At 45.7% G+C, this 21,802-nt stretch overlaps 2 non-coding genes across 2 annotated transcripts; both read right to left on the reverse strand.

The window, feature by feature from the left end:
- Positions 1-16,907: 16,907 nt before the first annotated feature.
- TRNAF-GAA (transfer RNA phenylalanine (anticodon GAA)) lies at positions 16,908-16,980 on the reverse strand. The gene has a single exon. It is a non-coding gene; the product is annotated as a tRNA-Phe (tRNA).
- A 4,362-nt stretch (positions 16,981-21,342) lies between these two features.
- TRNAF-GAA (transfer RNA phenylalanine (anticodon GAA)) lies at positions 21,343-21,415 on the reverse strand. The gene has a single exon. It is a non-coding gene; the product is annotated as a tRNA-Phe (tRNA).
- Between the last annotated feature and the right edge of the window lie 387 nt (positions 21,416-21,802).

Here is a 21,802-nt window from a genome sequence, read left to right on the forward strand (position 1 = left end):
AGTTGATACGCGACTTAACACGCTAGTGTGTCGCATGTTTTTCGCTTGCTTCCGCGCCCTCGTTAAACACGCACGTGCATAGTGTCAATGCTCCGAATGGCCCCAAAAAGGGTCAGTTCACACACAAAAAAAAAAACGCCAATCCAAAACGCAGAAAGATTGTCGCTTGCTTTTTACATAACCCGTTATTCAACGGATGCACCTTTCTTTGCCTGCCCAGAACCTTGTTTTATGTTATCAGTCAAGCAATCGGAAAGAGAAATTTAATAAATTAATCCGATATATACTACTCCGGAGAATCTCTTCGAATCTTCTTTAACTGGCTGGTCTACTCCCGTTTCTACGCAGTGCAAGTACAATTCGACCCTGTGCCCCGCAGCGGTGGCCAAGTGCTTTCAGCATCCGCATCGTATGCGAGAGGTACGGTGTTCGATCCCCAGTGTCACCGGGTACCTACCTGTTTCACACTGAGTGAAAGCTTTCGCCCGTCCTTTTCACTCCTCCGGGGTCAATTGCATGGAGAAATGGGCCTTCGAACCCACTTCGTGCCTGCGAAGAACCTGTGCAAAATAAGAACACGAACACGCCAGTGTGCTGCGCGATGTCAGTGCATGCTAACGAAACCCCGGTGTTCTAAATAAACCGGCAGCGCCTTTCTTTATCCCTGTCTCCTTTCAGTCCCTTCTTCATCCTTACCCTAACGGCACAGTTAGGGTATCCACTGATAGTAAAACAATCACTACGCCTTTGCTTTGAATTCAAAGCATTTGCGTTTGAAATTTCCTCTGCTAACTACCGACTGAACAAGGAGAGTGACTTGCCATTTTAGAACCGCGAGCGCCTCAAGTGACAATTTCACGAGTAATACTTATCTGCAACCTCATTTCGACGGGGACGTATGAGTGTCAGCCGAGGAATAAAGGGCCAAGGTTCGAATCCAACTGCACCACGTGACCATTCCTTGAACTCTGGACCATAAGTTCTCCCCCGGAAGCACTCTCTACGTATACTGGCCCGCTTACGCTAGCTTGCTTATGGAGCCAATGCGGGGGTCATTGATTGAAGGCGCGAGCGTTGCGTGCAGACGTGAATCACGAGGCAAATGGGGTCAGTCGCTCCATTGTTTGGCCCGCACGGCGACGACGGATGTGGGTCGTTGTTCCCCGCGCAGAGCCTACAACCCAGAAAAATAAAAAGGAGGGGGGGGGGGGGGGGTAGAGTCTGCACAGACTTCTTTAATGGCTGTTGTCGCTGACCCCAGTGCCGTGAATGCAATCACGACGGTCTTCTAAACAGCCCTCCCCTAAAAAATCGAAACCTGCTGCGACTGGTGCATGAAAGCCCAGCACATACGCAGAAGGTGCAATGCGGCGTTTCGTGAACTGCCTTCCTACCGGCATCGGGTTTGTCTGTACATGTTTGTTAACAAGACTGTTTACATGTCTGTTTCTTGCATCCTCAGTAGCTTTCCCTAGTAGGTTTAGTGTAATACAACGAGCTCTTCGCTGCGTCTAAAAGTAGAGTGCATTCAACATATCATTACAAGAGAATGTCGTTGTAAAGTCGCGGTTGCCTGAAATGCGTCATGGAGGTGCGAATAATTATGATGGAGCTGCTGTCCAGCCTTGCGAAAAAAAATTTATCCGCAACAGGAATGGTGAACATAAGCGGCTCGTAATAACCTAAAACAGCCAGTATAGTCTTTGAAAGCTAGGAAAACTAGGGGAATAATTTTTCTTTATACAGGGATAATAAATGGGAATATACTCTACGTAGTATATATTATGGCAGGAAGTAGAAAAGATTTCACGCTGCCTCTTGGAAGCGAAGCCTTGACCTCCGTACTGCGCGCACTGTGCTCGATCAACTAAGCTCTACAAGCTCAGGATGGCAGGACAAACGTCTGTAGTTTGCACGCCTGCCACAACGTTCCGCGTGGCGCTGGATGCTCAAAATCATTGTGTTAATTTTGAATGTTCGTTACATCCCATTGTTTTTCTATGGCAGTCGGAAATGGCTGGTGTGATCGCAGGAAGTATTCTATACGCCAAATTCTGCAGCAAGGAGAAAAAGTCGGCCGTAATAGTCACCATGTTGGCGTAGAATCTCTCGAGATGCTCCCGATTTATCAAAATTACAAGTTTAAAATATCTCCACTGGCGGCAAGCAGATGACAATAGCCGTTTATTGTCCAGGAAAGTTGGGCATGCAGAGACCGGAAGTGAGCAGAGTGGGTGAGGGAACAGATGCGGGTTAATGACATCCTAGTCGAAATCAAGAGGAAGTAGTGGGCTTGGGCAGGGCATGTAATGCGAAGGGATAACCGCTAGTCCTCAAGGGTAACGGAGTGGATCCCAAGTGAAGGCAAGCGTAGCAGGGGGCGGGAGAAAGTTAGGTGGGTGGATGGATGGGATAAAGAAGTTTGCGGGGATACGGTGGCCGCAACTGGCAAAGGACAGGGTTAATTGGAGAGACATGGGAGGGGCGTTTGCCCTGCAGTGGGCGCAGTCAGGCTGATAACGATGATGATGATGAAGGCAAATGCTGTCCCTTGAGAGTTTTCACGACCGCAGCTCCCATTCAAAGCGGCGGACGTGGTGCGTCCAATGAAAGAGAAATAATAAACATTTATAACAAAAAAAGGAGACCGGAGCGGATTGTGGATAGGGTCCAGGACTCCAATAGCTTCCGCCGACACTTTGGCGATGACCACTAGACTAGCGCTGCGGAGGCAACGCTTTTCTCAAAGCGCGGCCGCCGCGCGCTCGCCTGTTCCCTTTCATACTGAGCGACCCTGTAGATTCCATATCGAAATCGAACGTGAGAACCACGCCTGGGAACAATACGCAATCATTCACCCTTCCACGTGCAGCTATGCAATGAGAAACCAGCGCGATCTGTCATTCTACGTAAAGCGCATGTGCACTCATCACCAGGTCCACGTCAATGTCGCTCACTCAGGCATTCATGCTCTTCTATTTGGTCTGATGTAGTACGCATTCCCTGCACGTGCCGTGTTCCATCTTCCGGTCTTTATTGCTTTTTTTTTCTTTGCGCACGCACCTCCCAGGCTGGTAAGCGATGTTGCACGTTTCATAGATCACCGGAGCTCGGGTTCGTCGAGGCCTATACCGGCCGGATGCGACAGCGATGTTTATGCGCGGCGGAAAACGGGTGTATGGGATAATCGTCGTCGCCGCTCGATGCATTGCCCAGTACGCTACGCATCAGGAGACAGGGCAATGATGTTTTTATGTTATGTCAGTGATGTTATGTCAGTGTTATTAATCGTTGCGTGTACTGAACACCAGGTTATAACATAGCTGGAACGTTTAGTTTGAAAGCCTGTCGAGCCGGTTTGGGTGACCTTGAGTCCGTGCTAGGTGGCCAGGAGACCCTGGTCCTCGGCGACCTTGAGAGCCCGCTCCACGGCCCGAAGTTGGGTCTCCGGGATGGAGCTGAGTAGCACAATCTCCCACCGCTCAGAGGCTCTGAACTGCATTAAGTCCGGAGGGGGCGGGTCCTCCGGACAAGACCGCATTATGTTATCTATAGGATGACTCGTGCCTGACATCTAACACATTTTGGGGAATGTCGGCCAGGGTAGACGGGGAAGATATACGCAACAATTCTGGACAAAAGCATTTTTGAACGAGAAGGAGTTTGCAGAAGGCAATGTTTTCATATACTGTAATATTTCACTATAAGAATCAATGTTTCCGCAGATCTCCCATCCACAGGCTTTATTCTTTTTTTTTCCTATTAACGTTCCTGCGATCGTCAAAAGCGTTCCCCGTTGGTTTTCTATGGCAGTCTTTACTGCTCCATGCTAGCGATGGAAAAACTTTAAAAGAAAGATTTCGCTACACATCGGTAGAATGGACCATTACCTTCATTGTTTCCATAGCAGTACCTTAAAATTTTCTAATATTCAAAATGTTTGTCCAAAAATATTGAGACGTGAATTGTGCCTCGCACCTCTCGCGGGCTGTGTGTACTCCCCTGGGTCATAAGTTGGTCTGTGGAGGTGTTGTATTGTGTGGTATGTGGAGGGCTGAGCGATAGGCCCGACAAATGGGACCGCCGACTTTATTGCGTTCGGCATTCATGAGGTAGAGGTGGGGAAGAGTTTATGCTATTCGGCTTAGGACGAATCCCTGCACAAGACTGTGGAGGCCGGCCTGCATCATGCCCTGCCGGCGATGGTGATGCGCCTCATCAGCCTGTTAGTTTATGATACGTGGGTGTCAGGCAAGCATCGAACAAACGCCCACACAATGCCCCATGAGGAAATAGAGCGGCAAAAATATCAAGAAAGCATCAATTCCCACAAAATGCATGCCGTTTGTGAATTTTTTTCGCTGTTAAACTTGGCACCGGCATAGAAGACAAAGACGTCGGAGAAGCACACAGTATACCTAGTGGAGATAGAGAGAGGAAAATATGAACGGAAAGGCGGGGACGTTAACTAGCCCACGCCCAGTATGCTACCCTACACGTGGGAATGGGAACGGAAGGAGAAATAGAAAAGGGCGAGTGGAAAGGGAGGTCACTATTTCGCGTGTCCATTGGCCATTACTAAGAGGGTACACAGGGCACACGCTGAAAGTTTATAACCTTGAACTCAGTCCTGACTTCTTCAGGAACTTGAGAAGCGCTTTCACAGCTGCCCTCTGAGATGAAGGATTAGTACAAGGACACGGAATATTGGCTCCTGTGAGCGGACGAGGATCTAAGCGGCAGAGAGTTGCAGCCAAGAGGACTCGTTCACGCTCATACCGAGGGCAGTCACAAAGTAGGTGCTGAATTGTCTCGGCGCGCCGCAGCTCTCACGCGCAGGAGAATCTGCCATAGCGATTAAGTAGGAGTAGGCATTTTCAAACGCCACTCCAGCCACAGGCAACGCTAGAGCATAACATCGCAGCGGCAGAGACCTGGCGGAGGATTCAGTTGAAGCAAGGGGTCGGGGAGGTGCAAACTGCCTCTTGTGTGGGCCTCTTCTGTGACCGTCTTCTACGAGTCCGCCGCTGTGCCCTAGTGGTTATGGTGCTCGGCTGCTGACCCGAAAGACGCGGGTTCGATCCCGGCCGCGGCGGTAGAATTTCGATGGAGGTGAAATACTGGAGGCCCGTGTACTGTGCGATGTCAGTGCACGTTAAAGAACCTGAGGTGGTCGAAATTTCCGGAGCCCTTCACTACGGCGTCCCTCATAGCCCGAGTCGCTTTGGGACGTTAAACCCCCCATAAACCAAAACCGTCTTCTGCGCCGGTGCCAAGTTTAACGTTATGAATCACCAATTCGCCCAACCTTCTGCATTATTCGAAGTTATTTTTCACCTTTCCGCTTTGTCATGGCGCTGTACAACCGTGCGCATTTGTTCGGTGCTTGCGTGATGCTGTAAAAAAATTGGCCGGCTTTACATGTGCTTCAGGCGTATGCCTGAAACGCATACTTAAAAACTGAGGCCGTAAATCTGTAGATGGCCAGCAAAAAGAAACTATAAAAACTTCTATAAACTTGCTATACACCAACGATGAAAGGATATAAAGTATCTAAACGTGTTTTTGTAGTGTCATACGCCTACTAAACATATATACAAAGGTGCTGCCCCTCCTCTTTTCATCGACTTGACTCCAAGCTCCCGCTAAAAAAAAAATATTGTGCAAAAGGCGGAAGCCGTCGTGTCCCGCTGACGCAGCTTTGCTTGACACCCTCCGAGACATGCACATCTGGAGTCGTCCTGTCCGTGTGACTCAAGGCGAAGCATACGCTCATAGCGAGCACTCCGACGCACACACCGTCGGCTCTTGAGGTGTCAAGCGACGAATAACAGCAATAAAAGGAGCCACGCGTGTCCCCACTCTTTTCAACGCAAGCTGCCAGCAAAGGCAGACATTTTGCGGTAAATTACGACTTCTTTTCTATACCTGGGGGCCAGTCCTTCATTAGGACATTCCGCATCGTATTAGTCGGTGTAGCTACACCCTAAACACGAGAGGAATAAAAAGGGAGTAAGACGATTGCTACGCACTACCTTTAAGGCTTAGGATGAGTTGACCAAGCCCTGGGGTAGATTAATCTACCCCGACAAGACACGGAATACTTGCGATTGGTAACAGAAACTATCTGTTCAACAACATTCAGCAGCAGAAATTCCTTCTTCAAAACATCTGAAGTTCGAGCGGTTGCGAGGATTTTAATCGAGGTTTCAACCTCCTCCATTAAGGCTCCTTTAATGGCTCATACTGTCGTCCGTCAACAAGGCGTGTCACACGCGTTTAGCTCGGTAACTTAGAAAGATAGAAGAAAACCAATGGTTGCTTCAGATAGAGGAGGGAAAAATGAGCCTAGAATCCAAGTTTGACGACTGTTAATTTATTAGTTAATTAATTATAGGCAAAAACGTCGAAATTGCGTCGAAATATTGCGGACGTCGATATAGCCACGGGAACGGTGTGACGTCACATCCACCGGAAGTCGTCATGGCGTAGTGGAAGCGGTCACAGAATGTTCGGAAAAACGTCAGATTTGTGTCAAATTAGATGGAAAAATGTGTAATTAAGCGTAAGTAACACTTATGATCCCCGAAAGATGTATAATTTGGGTATCGATGTAGCCACGGGAACGGTGTGACGTCCCATCCACCAGAAGTCGTCACGGCATAATGTGCTCGGCTTTCGCCTCTCAACACTTTAGTTGCCAAAGTGTCCTGGCAATTTTTTAACCTCAGAACTTCCGGTGCAGCGTTTAATAGCTTCCTTCCATCAAGTTACTGTGCTTTGCAGTGGGAATATTCCTGCATTGTCAAGAGTGAGTATTCAGTATATTTAGTGATCGAAATCTACTCCAGAATTCCGGGTAGCATACCCAGTGCCTGAAAGGGTGTGCGCTAGAGGGCAGTTTACTTACTTTTTACTCCAATATAAGCGTATTCGTGTTTAGTGTGTACAGTTGTGAACAATAATAAAGAGAACGAAGTTCGTGCATTCATTTATCGATTGCCGTTGCATAATTATATGCATCAAGCACAGTTTTTTTCTGTTTTCTTCGTAATTTTCATTTTGGTGCATAATATTCAAAAGTCATTATCATATTTACTGAAGAAATAACCAGAAAATTCGCAGTTTTGTGCCAAGAAGTTTGTTGCCTTTGATGTTGCTCACGAGTGTACGAGTGAGAGCAGTAAGAAAGGAAAAATCTAAGTTGCACTGATGAACCACGTTTATATTTTTTTTACTTCTGCGTAAAAAGCGCGAAAAACATTTACAACGAATATTTGAGCGTTTCGACTATCCGATTGAATATACAGCTATTCGATTTGTCGAACGAATCAAATAGTGCATGTTCAAAGCTATTGAAAACGAATCGAATGTATTGACAATTTTTTTAATGCTTTTCGAATAGCTGGCACGAAGTTCTGATAAGGCCAGCGGTGGTTTTCTTCAACAACTGTTCCAAAAACAGCGTCCCCAGCAGCACTGTGCACCATGGTGCGAGGATAGCTATACGTGGGTTTGAAGGTTCAGCGCAGCGACGTGTTCTGTTGGTGTGCTGGCTTTCATAATCATGATACATGGCCTACGGGATCAGACGACAAAAGAGGGCTCATGCACGTTTAGCTAACCGTATCCTCGACTTCGGAGGCAATGCTGTACGTCTGATATGCTGAGACGTGGCAAAAGATAATAACAAAGGGAAATTCGGAACACGTATAACACGTCGGTTATCTAGTTAATACAATAACTTCGTGTGGAGACCCCCTAGCGGATATTAGTGTTCCGTCTCTAGATTAGTAGCCATAGCTATATCTTCATAGGTTATATCCGTTGCGCCCCCCGGTAGCACTTCGCTCTTCCGAACGATTCTTGTTTTGTTCGATTATTTACAAAAGTAGAAAATACTTATTAAAAAATCGATTCGTATTCGATTCATATCTGATTCTATGACTATTCGATTCAATTTTAGCTAAACTACTCGTATTCGATTCAGTAGCACGGCTAGTCTATTCGAATTCGATTCTGTTGCGAAAAAGTTTTATTCGAACCTTCTTAGCATTAATGGCTTCGGACGAAAGTTAATTCGCCTTCTGCTCGGCTACCTTCGGCCGAGGCTATCTTCTGCTTACTGAACCATTTCTTACTCTTCCTCTTCTTCCAAGCTCACCTATCTAGATAGAGAGATAAAAAGGAGGCATGGATGTTAACCAGAAACCTCTGTGCCATTAAGTTGTAGGTGTTTGCAGCGAAAGTTAATTAAGCCCATTAAGCTCGGGCTATTAAGCCCGAGGACATCATCATCATCATCAACCTATCTAGACATGTAGATAACCTATAGCAGGACTACGTCCGCTGCAAGACAAAGGACAAATATCCCTCCAGTTAACCTTGCCCTCTGCCAACTACGGCCGCCTTATCCCCATGAGCTTTCTAACCTCATTCGCCCACCTGACTTGTATATTATGTTTGTTTATTTGAAAAGTAAATAATAACACCGTGTATATAGCCGGCGCATTTCGGCGTCACCTGCGCCATGCGTTTTGCGCGAAAAACTGTCACAACACACAACCGGCAAGGTCTGGAATAAAGCCATTGATATGTGAGAAACGTATCCTACGAGGCGGTAGTAAATTAATCACTTCTGAAGGGTTGCACCTAAGTTTCCACAGCAAGCCAGTCAAAAACTGGCGGGCAGCAGTTAGAAAAATTAGAAAGTCGAGCGGCAATTAAATCTTGAAAGCAGTAAACGCCGCGCGACGGCAATCAAGCGAGGCACACAATTTAAAGCCGTCAAGGTTTTTCCAACAGCCGACTAAAGCACCTCGCTGTTTCAAAACACGGTCACGGCGCCACGGCGAAGTGAAACCAAAATTGCATCTCGCACGACACGCAGGTGGGGAATCAGACTAAAGAGAAACAAAAAAGAAAATAATATTTCATGTTTGTTTAGACGAGCGGTTCCCCCTGGTTGTAAAACCTGAACGGCTGAACCAGGACCCTAACATTATAACCTGGATTGAAGAGTTCGCAAATGGTCGTTGTCAATAATCACTTGTCTAGCCCACTTCCGGCCACTTCTGGCGTCCCCCAAGGGTCCGTCCTTGGTCAGCTGTTCTTAATGTATGTGTATATATATATATATATATATATATATATATATATATATATATATATATATATATATATATATATGTATATATATATAATGTTACGGGACGGCGGGCCCGCGCAGAGAAAGGCACAGAGACTCAGACACAGGAGACTCAGACATAACCGACCGCGGCGATTCACCTTTGTTCTCCACCTCACGCGCTAGCGCCGCGCGCTCTCCCCTCGCGCTCGCCCCGCGCCTCTTCTTTATTTGTATACCGCAGCGCGCTCTTGGTTGCGAAGGTCGTATGCCGTTACAATATATATATATATATATATATATATATATATATACGACTTACCTCACAGTGTCTCCTCTAATATAGGCATGTTTGCAGACGACTGCGTCATCTACCGCAGTGTCAGTAACGCCTCTCACCAAGCAGCTGTGCAGTCTGATCTTAACAGTGTTTTCGAATGATGCAGCAACTCGATTATGACCGTAGACCCTAAATGTAAATCTATTTCCTCTTGCCATCACAGCCCTTGTGTGCGTGTGTGTGTGGAAGAAAATTAATGGCATATTCCAATCGGCGTTCCGTAACCGCTTTCCGTATCCGCGAAGGAGCAATTGACATCCGTCGCTCTCCAACCAGAACTCCGAATCTGAATCCAAATCGCCCTTTGGAACACGCACTTTGGTTTCGCGGAGCAAAAAAATTTGCTCCGGATCGTTGATTGAAATACGCCATAACTGTAAAGACCACGACGCTTTACTAAACAACCACAGGCATGCATCTGTGTCGCTGGTAGTGTGAGCCTGAGCCCCGCGCTCAGCCCTGCCCCCTCCAATAAATACAGCAAAATTTGTGTTGAATAAACCATCAAATAAAAAAAAGACGAAAAGAAAGAACATACTAATCCGTAAGGAACGGAGTAAATCAAGCAAGCAAGAAAGGAAGAAGAGCGAAAGGAACTAGAGGGCAGAACCAGGTACTTCCCGGAAGTGGCCCTGATGCCTTACCTCACGATATTGTCCACAGGGGATAGGAAGCAGAGTAATCGGGACATCCAGAGGACGTCTTGCTGCTTCCGCTTTTGCACCTGCCCTCCAAATGCGCGTTAGCGGCACCAGTGTCGTCTGTTTTACTACGCGTGTGTAGTAGTATATGCACGCTCGCCAAACGTCGTGTTGCGTGTCGGCCTGCTGTAGAGCATGGGCGGGCCAGCAGATGTCGATGGAGTCCGTCCATGCAAGGTCATGCGTGCCCTCAAGGCACACGCTTCAGTACACGTAAACACACACATGTACCTTTGACCCGGTCGCTCGCCAGCCAAACTTAGACTACAAGGCCATAGCAAGGGTGCGCTAAGTGTGTACTGCTCGTAGCGACATCTGCCGCCTGCAATTTGCGCCGGACCGGAAGCAATCTTATCTAGAGCGGGCGACAATTTATGGATGCCTCACCATGATGCGATGGCGCTATGCGCGGTTACAGTAGAGCTGTTTCGTTTCTCCTTCAGTTGGAACATCGCAACGTTGGTTTGACATCCACTCAATTCAAATTTAAGGGGAAGCCAGGTATTGTTGGCGTTACAATGGTTAGTTTGCGAAAGAACTTTAAGCGAAGCCACACGAACAGGTTCCACTTATACCATTCAAATTTCGAAAAGATTTGGAGTGTATTCGTAGCTCAGTTTATACCAGGCGTCCCAGGAAAATGTAACCAAGGTTTTAAAAAAACACCGTATGTCCGAGCCGTCTGAAACCAACTTAGGGTTTTTTAAAGTCGCGTGGCCTAGTCTGCAGTATTTTTTTTCTTTTTGCAAGGTTAACTAATTAGTTAAGCTTAATTAGATAACTTCTTAATTATTGACTTGATGAACAAGGTGTCAATGGAAAAGTTGTAGATCGCTTTGAAAAACAGCTGACTGAAACATTTGCAGCAAGGTACTGTTTAGGTAAAGTAGTTTTTTTTTCTACTGACCTTTAACCATGACTCTCGCAATAAGAAAAAACTTCCACGTGACAACAGTGCCACTTCAACGTCCCAAGACGCGCCTTAAAGAATAAAATCCGATTTTTTCTGAAGTGACACTTTTGGTGCACATTGGGGCAGAGATGTGAGCCAGCAGCTGGTCACGTGATTACTTTCTTTTAAGGCCAATGAATAAAGCTACGTAAATGGTAACTTGACGGAAACAGCGCTCGAGTCTATCTAAACTCTTCCTTTGACACTTTGTTCCTAAAGTCAGTAATTAAAAAGTTAGCTAATTAAGCTTAACTAATTAATTAGCTTTGAAGAACGAAAAAAACACTGAAGAGTAGGCCACGCGACTATGAACAACCCTCAGTTGGTTTCACTGGACTAGGACACTTCGTCTTTTACAAAATATTGGTTGCATTATGGGACACCTGGTAAATCGTACCCTGTCTCGTTGAAGTTTTATTGTGCTACTGAACATGATTCCTATTTTGGATACTGCAATCACGAGGACAGCGTTCTACTTTTTTTCGCGGTGATGTACAGTAATGTTTCCTTTATTTTTATTTTGCACACTAACTATATTCGCTTTCTTAAATACACTCTGCGCCGTACATCCGCTATTGTGCGCACTAATGTTTCGCTCCCTTTCGCTACTATGCACACTATCGTTCTGATTTATTCATCTTGAAAACGTAACAGCACGAAGAAACGGGGACAGAATAGACACACGTACGACAGGACATATGCTGTACGTGTGTCTATTTTGTCCCCGTTTTTTCGTGCTGCTACGTTTTCAAGATGGATCAATACCAACTGGCCCAAACTTCGGTGCTTTTGCTTTATTCAGCGTTTGTGCACACTAGCATTCCCCTTCAATTCCCAGTTGTGTACACTCGAGTACCGCTTCTTTCCGCACTGAGTCCCGGCCGCTGAGGCCGCGTTTCTGTCGAGGCAAAACGCAAAAGACGCCCGTGTTCTGTGCGATGACAGTGCACGTTTAAGATCCCCAGGAGATTAAAATGATTCCGGAGCCCTTCACCTCAAAGCGTGGTTGAGATGTCCACTGAGAAGTGAGACAGTTATGTGCATATCATATTTTTCCCCGCAGATGTGCGCACTAGCATTCCACCAAAAAACTGTCGCTTTTTAAAAATTTGTCTGAAAAAGTCGCATTACTGCTCCCTCTCGTTGAGAGGAAACCTTTGGGTGCGGCTCCGTGTCTTGAAATGTCTACACCAAAGCAGGAGTATTTGTAGTCTGTGACTTGTAAACCAAGCTATGCTTCCGATGCAGTGCACAGAAATTTGAACTATTGTTGCTATTGTTGCAACGTTCTTCTACATTTAAATCCGCCCTCGATGTATCTAAACAAGCTGCATCTGCAGCGTGAGAGAAAAATAGCTATACGAGGTCTGTTAGAAAAGTATCCGACTTTATTTTTTTTTTTTTTTTGCGAAAACCTGATGGATATGAACAAAGCGCGCTTGCATCAGCCGTCCTTGAACCTTCGTGCGCATGCACGAATTTTTTCTCTCCTGCCGACAGCGTCTATCGCTGGGAAGCAAGCGTTTGAGTGAGGCAGTGCGCAGTGCTCTCGTCGGTTTTTCATTGCAAGGAAAATCGCGGAGCGACAGGAGCAGCGCTACTGCATAAAATTTTGCCAGAAGCTGGACGACAACCAAGTGTAAACCATTCGAAATATTCAGACGGCTCTCGGTGACGATGCTATGAGCAGCATACAGATTAAGCAGTGGTACAACTGGTCTAAAGACGGCCGCACATCGGTGGAGAGCGAGCCACGCTCTGGTCGGCCATCCACATGCTGAAATGACCAGGTCATTGCCGAAGTGAACGCTGTGGTGATGCGGGACCGTCGTGTGACTATCCAAGAAATTGCGGAAGAGGTGGACATCAGCAATTTTTCTGCCCATTCCATTATCACCGAAGATTTGGCCATGGAGAGAGTGGAGGCGAAAGTCGTGCCAAAGCTGCTCACGATGTAGCAAAAGCAGCTTCGTGTTGAAGTCTCACATGACATGCTGGATTCCACAAACAGTGACCCGACTTCATCAACACCATAATCACTGGTGACGAGTCTTAGGTGTACGGGTATACGACCCGGAAACCAAATCCCAGTCGTCACAGTGGAAGCATTCCACGTCACCAAGACCAAAGATGGCCTGCCAAATGCGCAGCAACGTCAAAGTGATGCTGACTGCTTTCTTTGACTCCCGCTGTGCGGCACACCACGAGAACGCACCCCACAGGGTCAAACAATGACCAAAGAGTACTACAGTGATGTCCTCCATTGCCTACGTGATGCTGTGCGGCGCAAGAGACCGGAGCTGAGGTCAGCAGGAAATTGGCACATCCATCACGACAATGCTTCGGCACATTCCTCGCACTTCATTAAGACTTTTTTGGCGAAAAACCAGACTCCTGTAGTTCAGCAGATTCTTTACTCTCCTTTACTCCCTGCGACTTCTTGCTGTTTCCCAAAATCAAGAGACCATTGAAAGGAGCGCGATTTCAGAAAAGAGAGCACATTATGGCTGCAACGACAGCTGAGCTAAACCACATTCCGAGAGGGGCCTTTTCGGAATACTTCCAACAATGGCAGCACCGCTGGGAGAAGTGTGTGGAGTCCCAAGGAGACTACTTTAAAGATTATTAGGTTTTCAACGCTCCAGATGCGCCAGTCTTTTTTCTTTGGCCAAAGGTCGGATACTTTTCTAACAGACCTCGTACGATACTAAGAACGAAGTGGAGTGAATTTGGCGGGTACTCTCAGGTCATGAATAGCAGCTTACAAGATTCCTGAAGAGAAACCCAAGCTTAAGTTTCGGTGCCCGACGCCGCGTGGCTCCCTTAATTGGTGCCGAGAAGTGCGAGAGGCGAATTCGTCGTTAGCGTTGTGGAGACGTGTTCACTGTAGAGCTATCTCAAGCCGTAATGGCGCCGACTTTGCGTCTTTGCGAAAAGCTGGAAGTCATTTGCGTTGTGTGGTGAATGCCAAAAAAATTGCACGGATCACGAAGAGCTGGGGATCACATTTGAAGTTTTACTGTATCCCATGCAAATGGTACTGAAAACAGAAGGCGCAAAGTGTGGATCACTGCAGTCCGCAAAGTCACGTGCTTCCTGTGAGGATTTATCAGCTCAATTTGTATCGTGTATCAGTAATATGAACTGTAGCTACACCGCTGGGCCTGATCCGAAGGCTGGCCAGTGTCTACGACCGACTCGCTCGATGAACAAGTGGACGAGTTGTAACATTTTTACACCTGAGAAGGCAGGCGTTCTTACTTACGCACGTATGAATGGTTGGTTGATGGGGTTTAACGTCCCAAAGCGACTAAGGCTATGAGAGACGCCGTAGTGAAGGGCTCCGGAAATTTCGACCACCTGGGGTTCTTTAACGTGCACTGACATCGCACAGTACACGGGCCTCGAATTTCTCCTCCAAAGAAATTCAGCCGCCGCGGCCGGGATCGAACCCGCGTCTTTCGGGACAGCAGCCGAGCACCATAGCCACTGAGCCACCGCGGCGGCCACGTATGAATGAATAAATGATTGTACTGCATGTAACCAATATTAAGAGGATGGATAGTTGTGCTAGTTTGCTTCGATTCGTTTCGATTTAGCAGCGCAAGACGGAGAGAGAAACGAAACTGTTTCAGCAGTGTGTGTGACGGTTTTCCGTATTTGCGCTTCATGTTTTTCGTGGTGCTTTGCAATTCGAAACGGCATTTTGCGAAACTTCGTTTCGGCTGTAGTTCATGGGAAATCATGATAGGGCCGCTATTTAAAACTCCCTTTGTAGAAGAACTGAGGATTGGGCGAGTTGGTGGTGATCCATTGTAGAAAAAACCAGCGCTTACAAACACGGACAGAGGACAAGGGAAACAGACTGACGGCGCTGAACTTACAACTGAAAACTCCCATAGACGTCCTGCGGACGTTTATAACGTCTACAGGACGTCCAAGAGACTTTCAGAGACTGGGTATAGAGAGCTCGCGGTACGGTGGCTGTAAGGCGATTACATGTCGCGTAAGATGGCCTTATTTTGGCGTATGCAGAAGATGTGGAGAAATAAATGCTCACCTCGTGATGTACTCATTGTCCCCGTTCTACTTTTGCTGCTCCCAACTGCCTTCCACGACAGCCCAGAAACATTCGAAGACTGCGTCAACGCTGATAGTAAACTTGACGCTCGTTGTGATCGGGAAAAAGCAACGCCGACATCCAATGCATGTGCGAGTAAAAGGCGCGAAATGCTTCAAAGGGTGCAAACAATAGCGGCCTGAACAATACATAGCGACACAACGATACCGTACGGTACGCTGACAACGGCACACAGAGCAATGTGTGCCGCTATAAGGATTGCTGATGTTACATGCTGAGTGCGCGCGACAAGTGAAGCGGCGTTAGCTGATTCATGGAGGCATGCGTTCAGCCATACCCGGTTTTGAAGGACAACTAAACAATAATATTCAGCGAACCATTAATTGGCTGTCATTAATGTTGAGAAAAGTTTTTGCCGAGGCAAACTTTTTGTTTTATGTGTCATCGTAGCGCGGCTTTATTACGCTCGCGTATTATTTTGTGATGTTATTATGCTTTTATTATGATTGGAATCATAGGCAAGGTTTTCATTTGGTTTTCATGTGGGCTCTCAATTATCTTAGCAATAAGCGTGGCGTCTTTGCTTTAGAACAGAATATTTCTTGTGCACTGTGATTTTTCTTACCTTTGTTTAATTTTGCTAAGCTCTGCTGTTGCGTTACAAAGTGCAGTAAATCATAGATGAACTCTTGAACGCACACTTGAAAATGTATATTGAAGCAAAAGCGAGCAAATAACGACACGAAACGTTTACTTTTATGCGATCACCACCTTGAAAGGAAGCGTCTTAAACGAGAGTTCTCACATTTTATGAAATTCCCACCAAAGAGGGCGCTCACTGCTCGGTCCCGGAGCGCCGCCTGGCCTAGTTCTGGATCCCTACAGTTACACTTTACGGACACTCACCTATGGGGTGGAAATTTGGAAAATAATGAAACGGTTTGAAATTGTTTTGTGAACAACGCAGCGAGCAACGGAAATCAAAGGATAATGTAGGTTCAGAAACAGGAAGAAAGCACAGTGTGTTTGGAAACAAATAACATACTAGCTAAGATCAAGAAAAGGCATGAGGCAGGGAATTTTCATCTTCCTCCATGGGGCAAGACATGTAATGCGAAGGCAAGATAAATGATGGTCCGTAACGGAGAGGATTCTGAGGGAAAGCAAACTTAACAGGGGCGACAGAGTCAAGGGGGGGAGTGATTCGGAAGTTTGCGCGGCTGACGATGGGCACGGTTGGTTAGAGATCTATGGGGAAGGCTTTTGTACTGCGTAGTGCAGGCTTGTGGCAGTGGTGACTGATGATGATATGCAACTAAAGACATAAAAATAAGAAATATATTTTAGTTGCCTGAAGCTGCAGCATTATGCGTGTGATGTCCACGGTAGGTAGTATAACAGGAAACTTAGCAAGCAGAGGCAGAAAGTCACTTTATTGATAACCCCAATGGTAAGAGTCGAGCAGGTCCGTAGCTCGTGACCAGGGCTAGTTGATGAAGAGAAAAGAATTGGGGCCAGTTGGTTTTCGGCTGTTAGATCTTGCCTATCAGGTCTAGCTGAACGCCTTATGATCACTGAGCCGCATTTGTTTCCACTTAGCATGGTGAAAAGAAAAGGAATAGATTTAACTTTATGACCGCGTCTGCAGGTGAACATGACTCTACTCAGATTTTCTTGTCGCGTGCGAAGAAAAATAAAAAAGCGAATGCCGAAACCCGGGATCGAACCAGGGACATTTAGATCTTCAGTCTAACGCTCTCCCAACTGAGCTATTTCGGCGCTTCTTTATTTTTTATTGCATGGAAGAACTTCCGTAAAAAGGGGGAAAACTTCAAACTGGTTCGCGTCTCAATTTACCGGGCTGCTTAATACGAGCCCGCCATAGCCCTAACTCAACACTGCATCCCCATCAAAACATCAAAATTCAGGGAGGAACACACATGCATCTAGGCACGGCAGCCAGCTTGGAGGTTCTTCGCGTGCAGCATATACACTCCTCACCAAAGCACACTGTTCACGAAACACAGATTTGGACGATCTTGGTGGCTCGGCATGTCTGTCCATCATACGGCTTTTCCAAAGACTGAATAGTCCCATCAACACAAACAGATTATAAGGCACAGCAGAGTTTTTACCAACAGGCAGAAATCTAATAGTGCATGGTGTAATTTCAATGTCCTTCTTAAGAGTTCGTTGTAGTATGTCCCAAAAGAACATGGCATCACGGCACAGGATGAAGCAATGATGAGTTGTCTCAGGCACGTTACACAGACGACAATTCACATTCCAGGGTACAAACATCTCCTTGTCATTAAGAAATGTCTTGACAGGCAGCGCCGCTGTGTGTAGTTTGAAAAAGAACGTTTTAGCGGCTGCCTGAATGCACATCCGCCTAACACGCTTTAGAACACTGATGTCCAAAGACCCCAGACCTAATCATTAGCGATCGTTAATGATAAAGGAGTATAGACAGGTGAATTTTGGGTGCTTGTTAACACCTTTGTAATAATGCGAAAGACATTCGCCTATCACCGCTAAATAATTTATAATCAAATTTGTCTCTCATGTTTCGGTTTCATCAACCGAACGATGGCAGTGACGTCATAGAAATGAAAAAAACTTCGATATAATCGTTACTTCGTCGTTTTACCTCGCTACAACGCTAAAGCCAGCCTGTCTCAAAGACGTAATTACAAGGAATGAAGAGGCAGTGTGCGTTTGTCCATGCCTCGATTAGAAATCATTTAGCAGTCGTAGGCGAATACCACAGGGTGATACATGCATGTTAATGTCTTACACATCACTGGAAAGAGGAAAACGCCTAGGCGGTCCGATACATGACGACGCGTATACCGTTCAGGTCTGGCGAATGCCCAGAGTAAATATTTTAAGGCGGAAGCCTTTAATGCCTCATCGTTGTAAGCAGTTTATCGTGTGGTTTTGAACGTTTTCATATAAAGTTATTTAGTTCCGGGTCACCATTTACGCCCCAGTTGTGCAGCTATTAGAAACAGCGAGGCAAATCAACATGACCAAGCGAAAAAGATTCTATCGAGGCGCCATTTTGTTTCGTAAGGATTGCATCGTGAGATGAGATTTTTTAAGTTAGTATCTGAAATTCGACCTTTCGGCATGATACTGTTGCACCATGCAGTTGGTCCTGTGACTCACAGTAATGGAGTACTTTTAGTCACACCGAACGGCGAAGCTGAACATCGAGACACCTTAAGTAGCGTTATAAAAATCCCTTTGCATGTAGTGCATACTATTTCTTTTCCTGCTGGGGTACCTCCTGAAAACTTCTTGTTATCAGCTTTAAAAAAGTAATAAAAGAAGACAGAGAAGAAGAGGAGCCCTTCACTATGGCACCTCTTTCTTTCGCCGTCCTTCATTCCTTCCCTGACTGCGCAGCTGAGGTGTACACCGAGCAGTGAGACAGTTTTGCTCCGTTTCCTTTCCTGAAAAAAAAAATCAATTTTTATTTATTAATTTATTTCTTTTTCATTTTCTATCATTTCACCAAGACAGCAACCTGAAAAGTGTCGAATCTTGTCAGCGCACGTGAAAGAACGCCAAGCTTTACCATTCTTTCGCGTGTCCATTACAATCAGTTTTCGATGCGAAACTTTATTCCACTCGCGGGAAAATTAATAATTCGTACAATCAGCTATGATGTGGGCACATATGTCTTGCGCATGTGCTGAACGCTTTACCGAAGAAGAATAAAGATCACTGATATATGCTTGCGTGATTCATCACGTGGCAATAATGAACCAATCACAGATACTGTAGAGAGTGTAAGGGCACAAATTTGCAATCGATCGTTTCTATTGATGCGGTGGGATCTGCGTTTGCAATGAAATATTCCGCCACTTCTCAGCACGCGCTTGACCTCTGCATCCCGTTTCGTCGTCTTATTAGAGCGTTAATTCCGTCAAAGATAAAACTCAGTACACGTCTTGACACTTACTCCGGCTTTGGTGTTCGGCAATGCCGATCACAGACGTCACAAGGTTGTTCCATCAATTTTGTTTGTGATGTGACAAGCCTTAGCTATCGAAGTAATGAAGTCTCTAACCTTGAAAGCCTTTAATGCCTCATATGCTGTCGTTAGCAACCGTGTCGGCAGATTTGTCCGCGTTTCGGCGTCACTACTTAAAAAGAAACTGCGTCGAAGCTGGGAATCTAATCAGGGCATTTGGCATTTGAAGCGGAGACACTACCACTCCGCCACTCCGCTCCGAGTAGGAATAAAGGCGCATTTAGTGAATGCATGGGTTTGATAAATAAAAGGAAAGGAATGAAAAAATAAAAATAGGAAATGAAAATAACAACAATAAAAATCAGAAAAGTAAAAAATAAGAAATAAAAAACAATAACAAAATGAACAAAAATAAAATATGAGAAATAAAAAGCAATAAAAACAAACAGTGCGCCAGGAAGAGCTTTCACCTTGCAGCACTTTAGAAAGCCAAAGTGCCCCCTGAATTTTTCTTTCCCTACGAAGTTATCTGCGTGTTCCAGTCAAGATTCGAATCCATACTCTTGGAGGGAGCGGTTCTGAATGGAGTAGTCTCCGTGCATTTCTCGAGATTTCTACACCCAAAATATGGGAAGAAATGTAGTTTTCAAGTATAAAACGTTTCGCTTGAGGGAGGGGTGCGGGGTGTCCGCTTCACTCCATTAAATCCTTCCCTAATCTCTAAAGCTAATTATAGTCCCAGGCTGGTGTAGCTCTGCTTTGGTGTAACTGTTTTGTTGTGAGCGCTAGCATTTGGATAAGCATCTATCCGAGACACGCAGAGCGTGCTTTCAGCGTGCCTGCAAGCTATCTGACAGATTGTTCAGTATACGAGGGGGTACCCAAAAGAAACCGGACTTATTTTTGTTTGAACTTGTTTGTTCACATTTTAAGCCCAGACCTTCAATTTCCTTCAAAGTATTCCCCACTTGCAATGATACGCTTGTCGAATCTTTCATTCCGTTTTTCAAAACATTGTTTAAATTCATCTTTTGTGATGCTTGAGATTGCCTCCGTCGTTTTTTTCTTCACCTCAGTAACATCAGCGAAACGCTTTCCGTTCACCTATTTTTTCATTCTAGGAAACAAAGAAAGTAGCACGGGGCAAGGTCGGGAGAGTATGAGGGTTGAGGAATAGGGGTCATGCCATTTTTGGTCCAAAATTGTCGTAGAGACAGAACTGTGTGAGCAGGGGCATTGCCATGATGGAAAAACCAGTCACCCGACCGCCACAAATCTGGCCGCTTCCACCGCACACTGTTGCCCAATCTTCTCAAAACATCCAAGTAGAAAGCCTGGCTAACTGTCTGACCCTGCGGAACAAATTCTCAATGGACGACTCCTCTCACGTCATCGAAAAAACAAATCAGCATTGTTTTGAGGTTTGGTTTCACCTGACGAGCTTTCTTGAGGCGAGGTGAATTTGAAGTTTTCCATTGGCATGATTGTTGCTTTGATTCAGGATTCGATTCAGGAACACTTGAGTTGTCCCCATAGCATCGTCCTTGTACGTCTTCCTTAATATTTCAAGAGTTTCCATTCAACTTTTTCGGGGCAAAAATCAAAATTTCACCGGCGCACGCTGTTCACGAAAATCAGCCATTGCAAAAACGACGTTCACACAAAACAGTCGTCACTCTAAAACTCTGCCGAAACTAGTCTGACCTCCTTCAACGGTGGCACTGGGATTACTGACTCTGGAATGTTCGTTCTATGCGCTCCTAGTGGCAAAACGCCGTACCACACAAGCTTTGCCGATCAAAAAATTTAGTCCGGTTTCTTTTGGGTACCCCCTCGTAGTTTTTAGCGCAGTACGCACTAGCTGCGCAGATGTACTGTGTGCTCCTTTCCGAACCTTGGCTGGATACTTTGAAAACGTTAGAGCCGGCTGGCCTCTTCTTGCGTTAAAATATGTCGCTGGTATTCGCCGTACAGGCCGCAAAAATTGAGCACATCTGCATATCTGACTCTTCATACTGCAATCGAGGGTTTTTATTTGATACGTCAATATTAGAGCATGCAGTTGCCTATTGTTGACAGATAAGTAAAAAGGTAGTATTAGTTCCGCTACAAAACAGGAAGAAACTAATCACAATAAAAGGTAAAAACGAAAAAAAGACTGCCGAAACCCGGGATCGAACCAGGGACCTTTAGATCTTCAGTCTAACGCTCTCCCAACTGAGCTATTTCGGCGGAGATGTCAACGTAAGTCTCTGTGTCAAGGCAATGCATATGATTACGCTACCCTTTGCATTGTAAACAATAAGCGTTACACTCGCTCTGTTTACGCAGTAAACGTGACAATGACATCATGGGCTTCCTTAAAATTAGCCAATCTGTGGCCGTAGCACTCTTTAACACCATTCAGTTTCCACAAGATCCGAATGAATATTTCAGTTATGCATCTGGGAATGCAAAACAGCTAGGTAGCTTCGAATTGAAGCCTCCCAGTTCAGTTATGAACTAAAATACCGATAAGAAAGTGGAATCATAAGTTGCTCTGGCAAACAAGCTTTTGCACTCTCTCTTTTTAAAGCATATACAGCTGTTGACGTCAGCCTGGAGCCGGAGAAGTTTGTG

This window comes from Amblyomma mixtum, chromosome 9 (assembly GCF_055824585.1).
Source record: "Amblyomma mixtum isolate Tamu chromosome 9, ASM5582458v1, whole genome shotgun sequence".
Classification (NCBI taxonomy): domain Eukaryota; kingdom Metazoa; phylum Arthropoda; class Arachnida; order Ixodida; family Ixodidae; genus Amblyomma; species Amblyomma mixtum.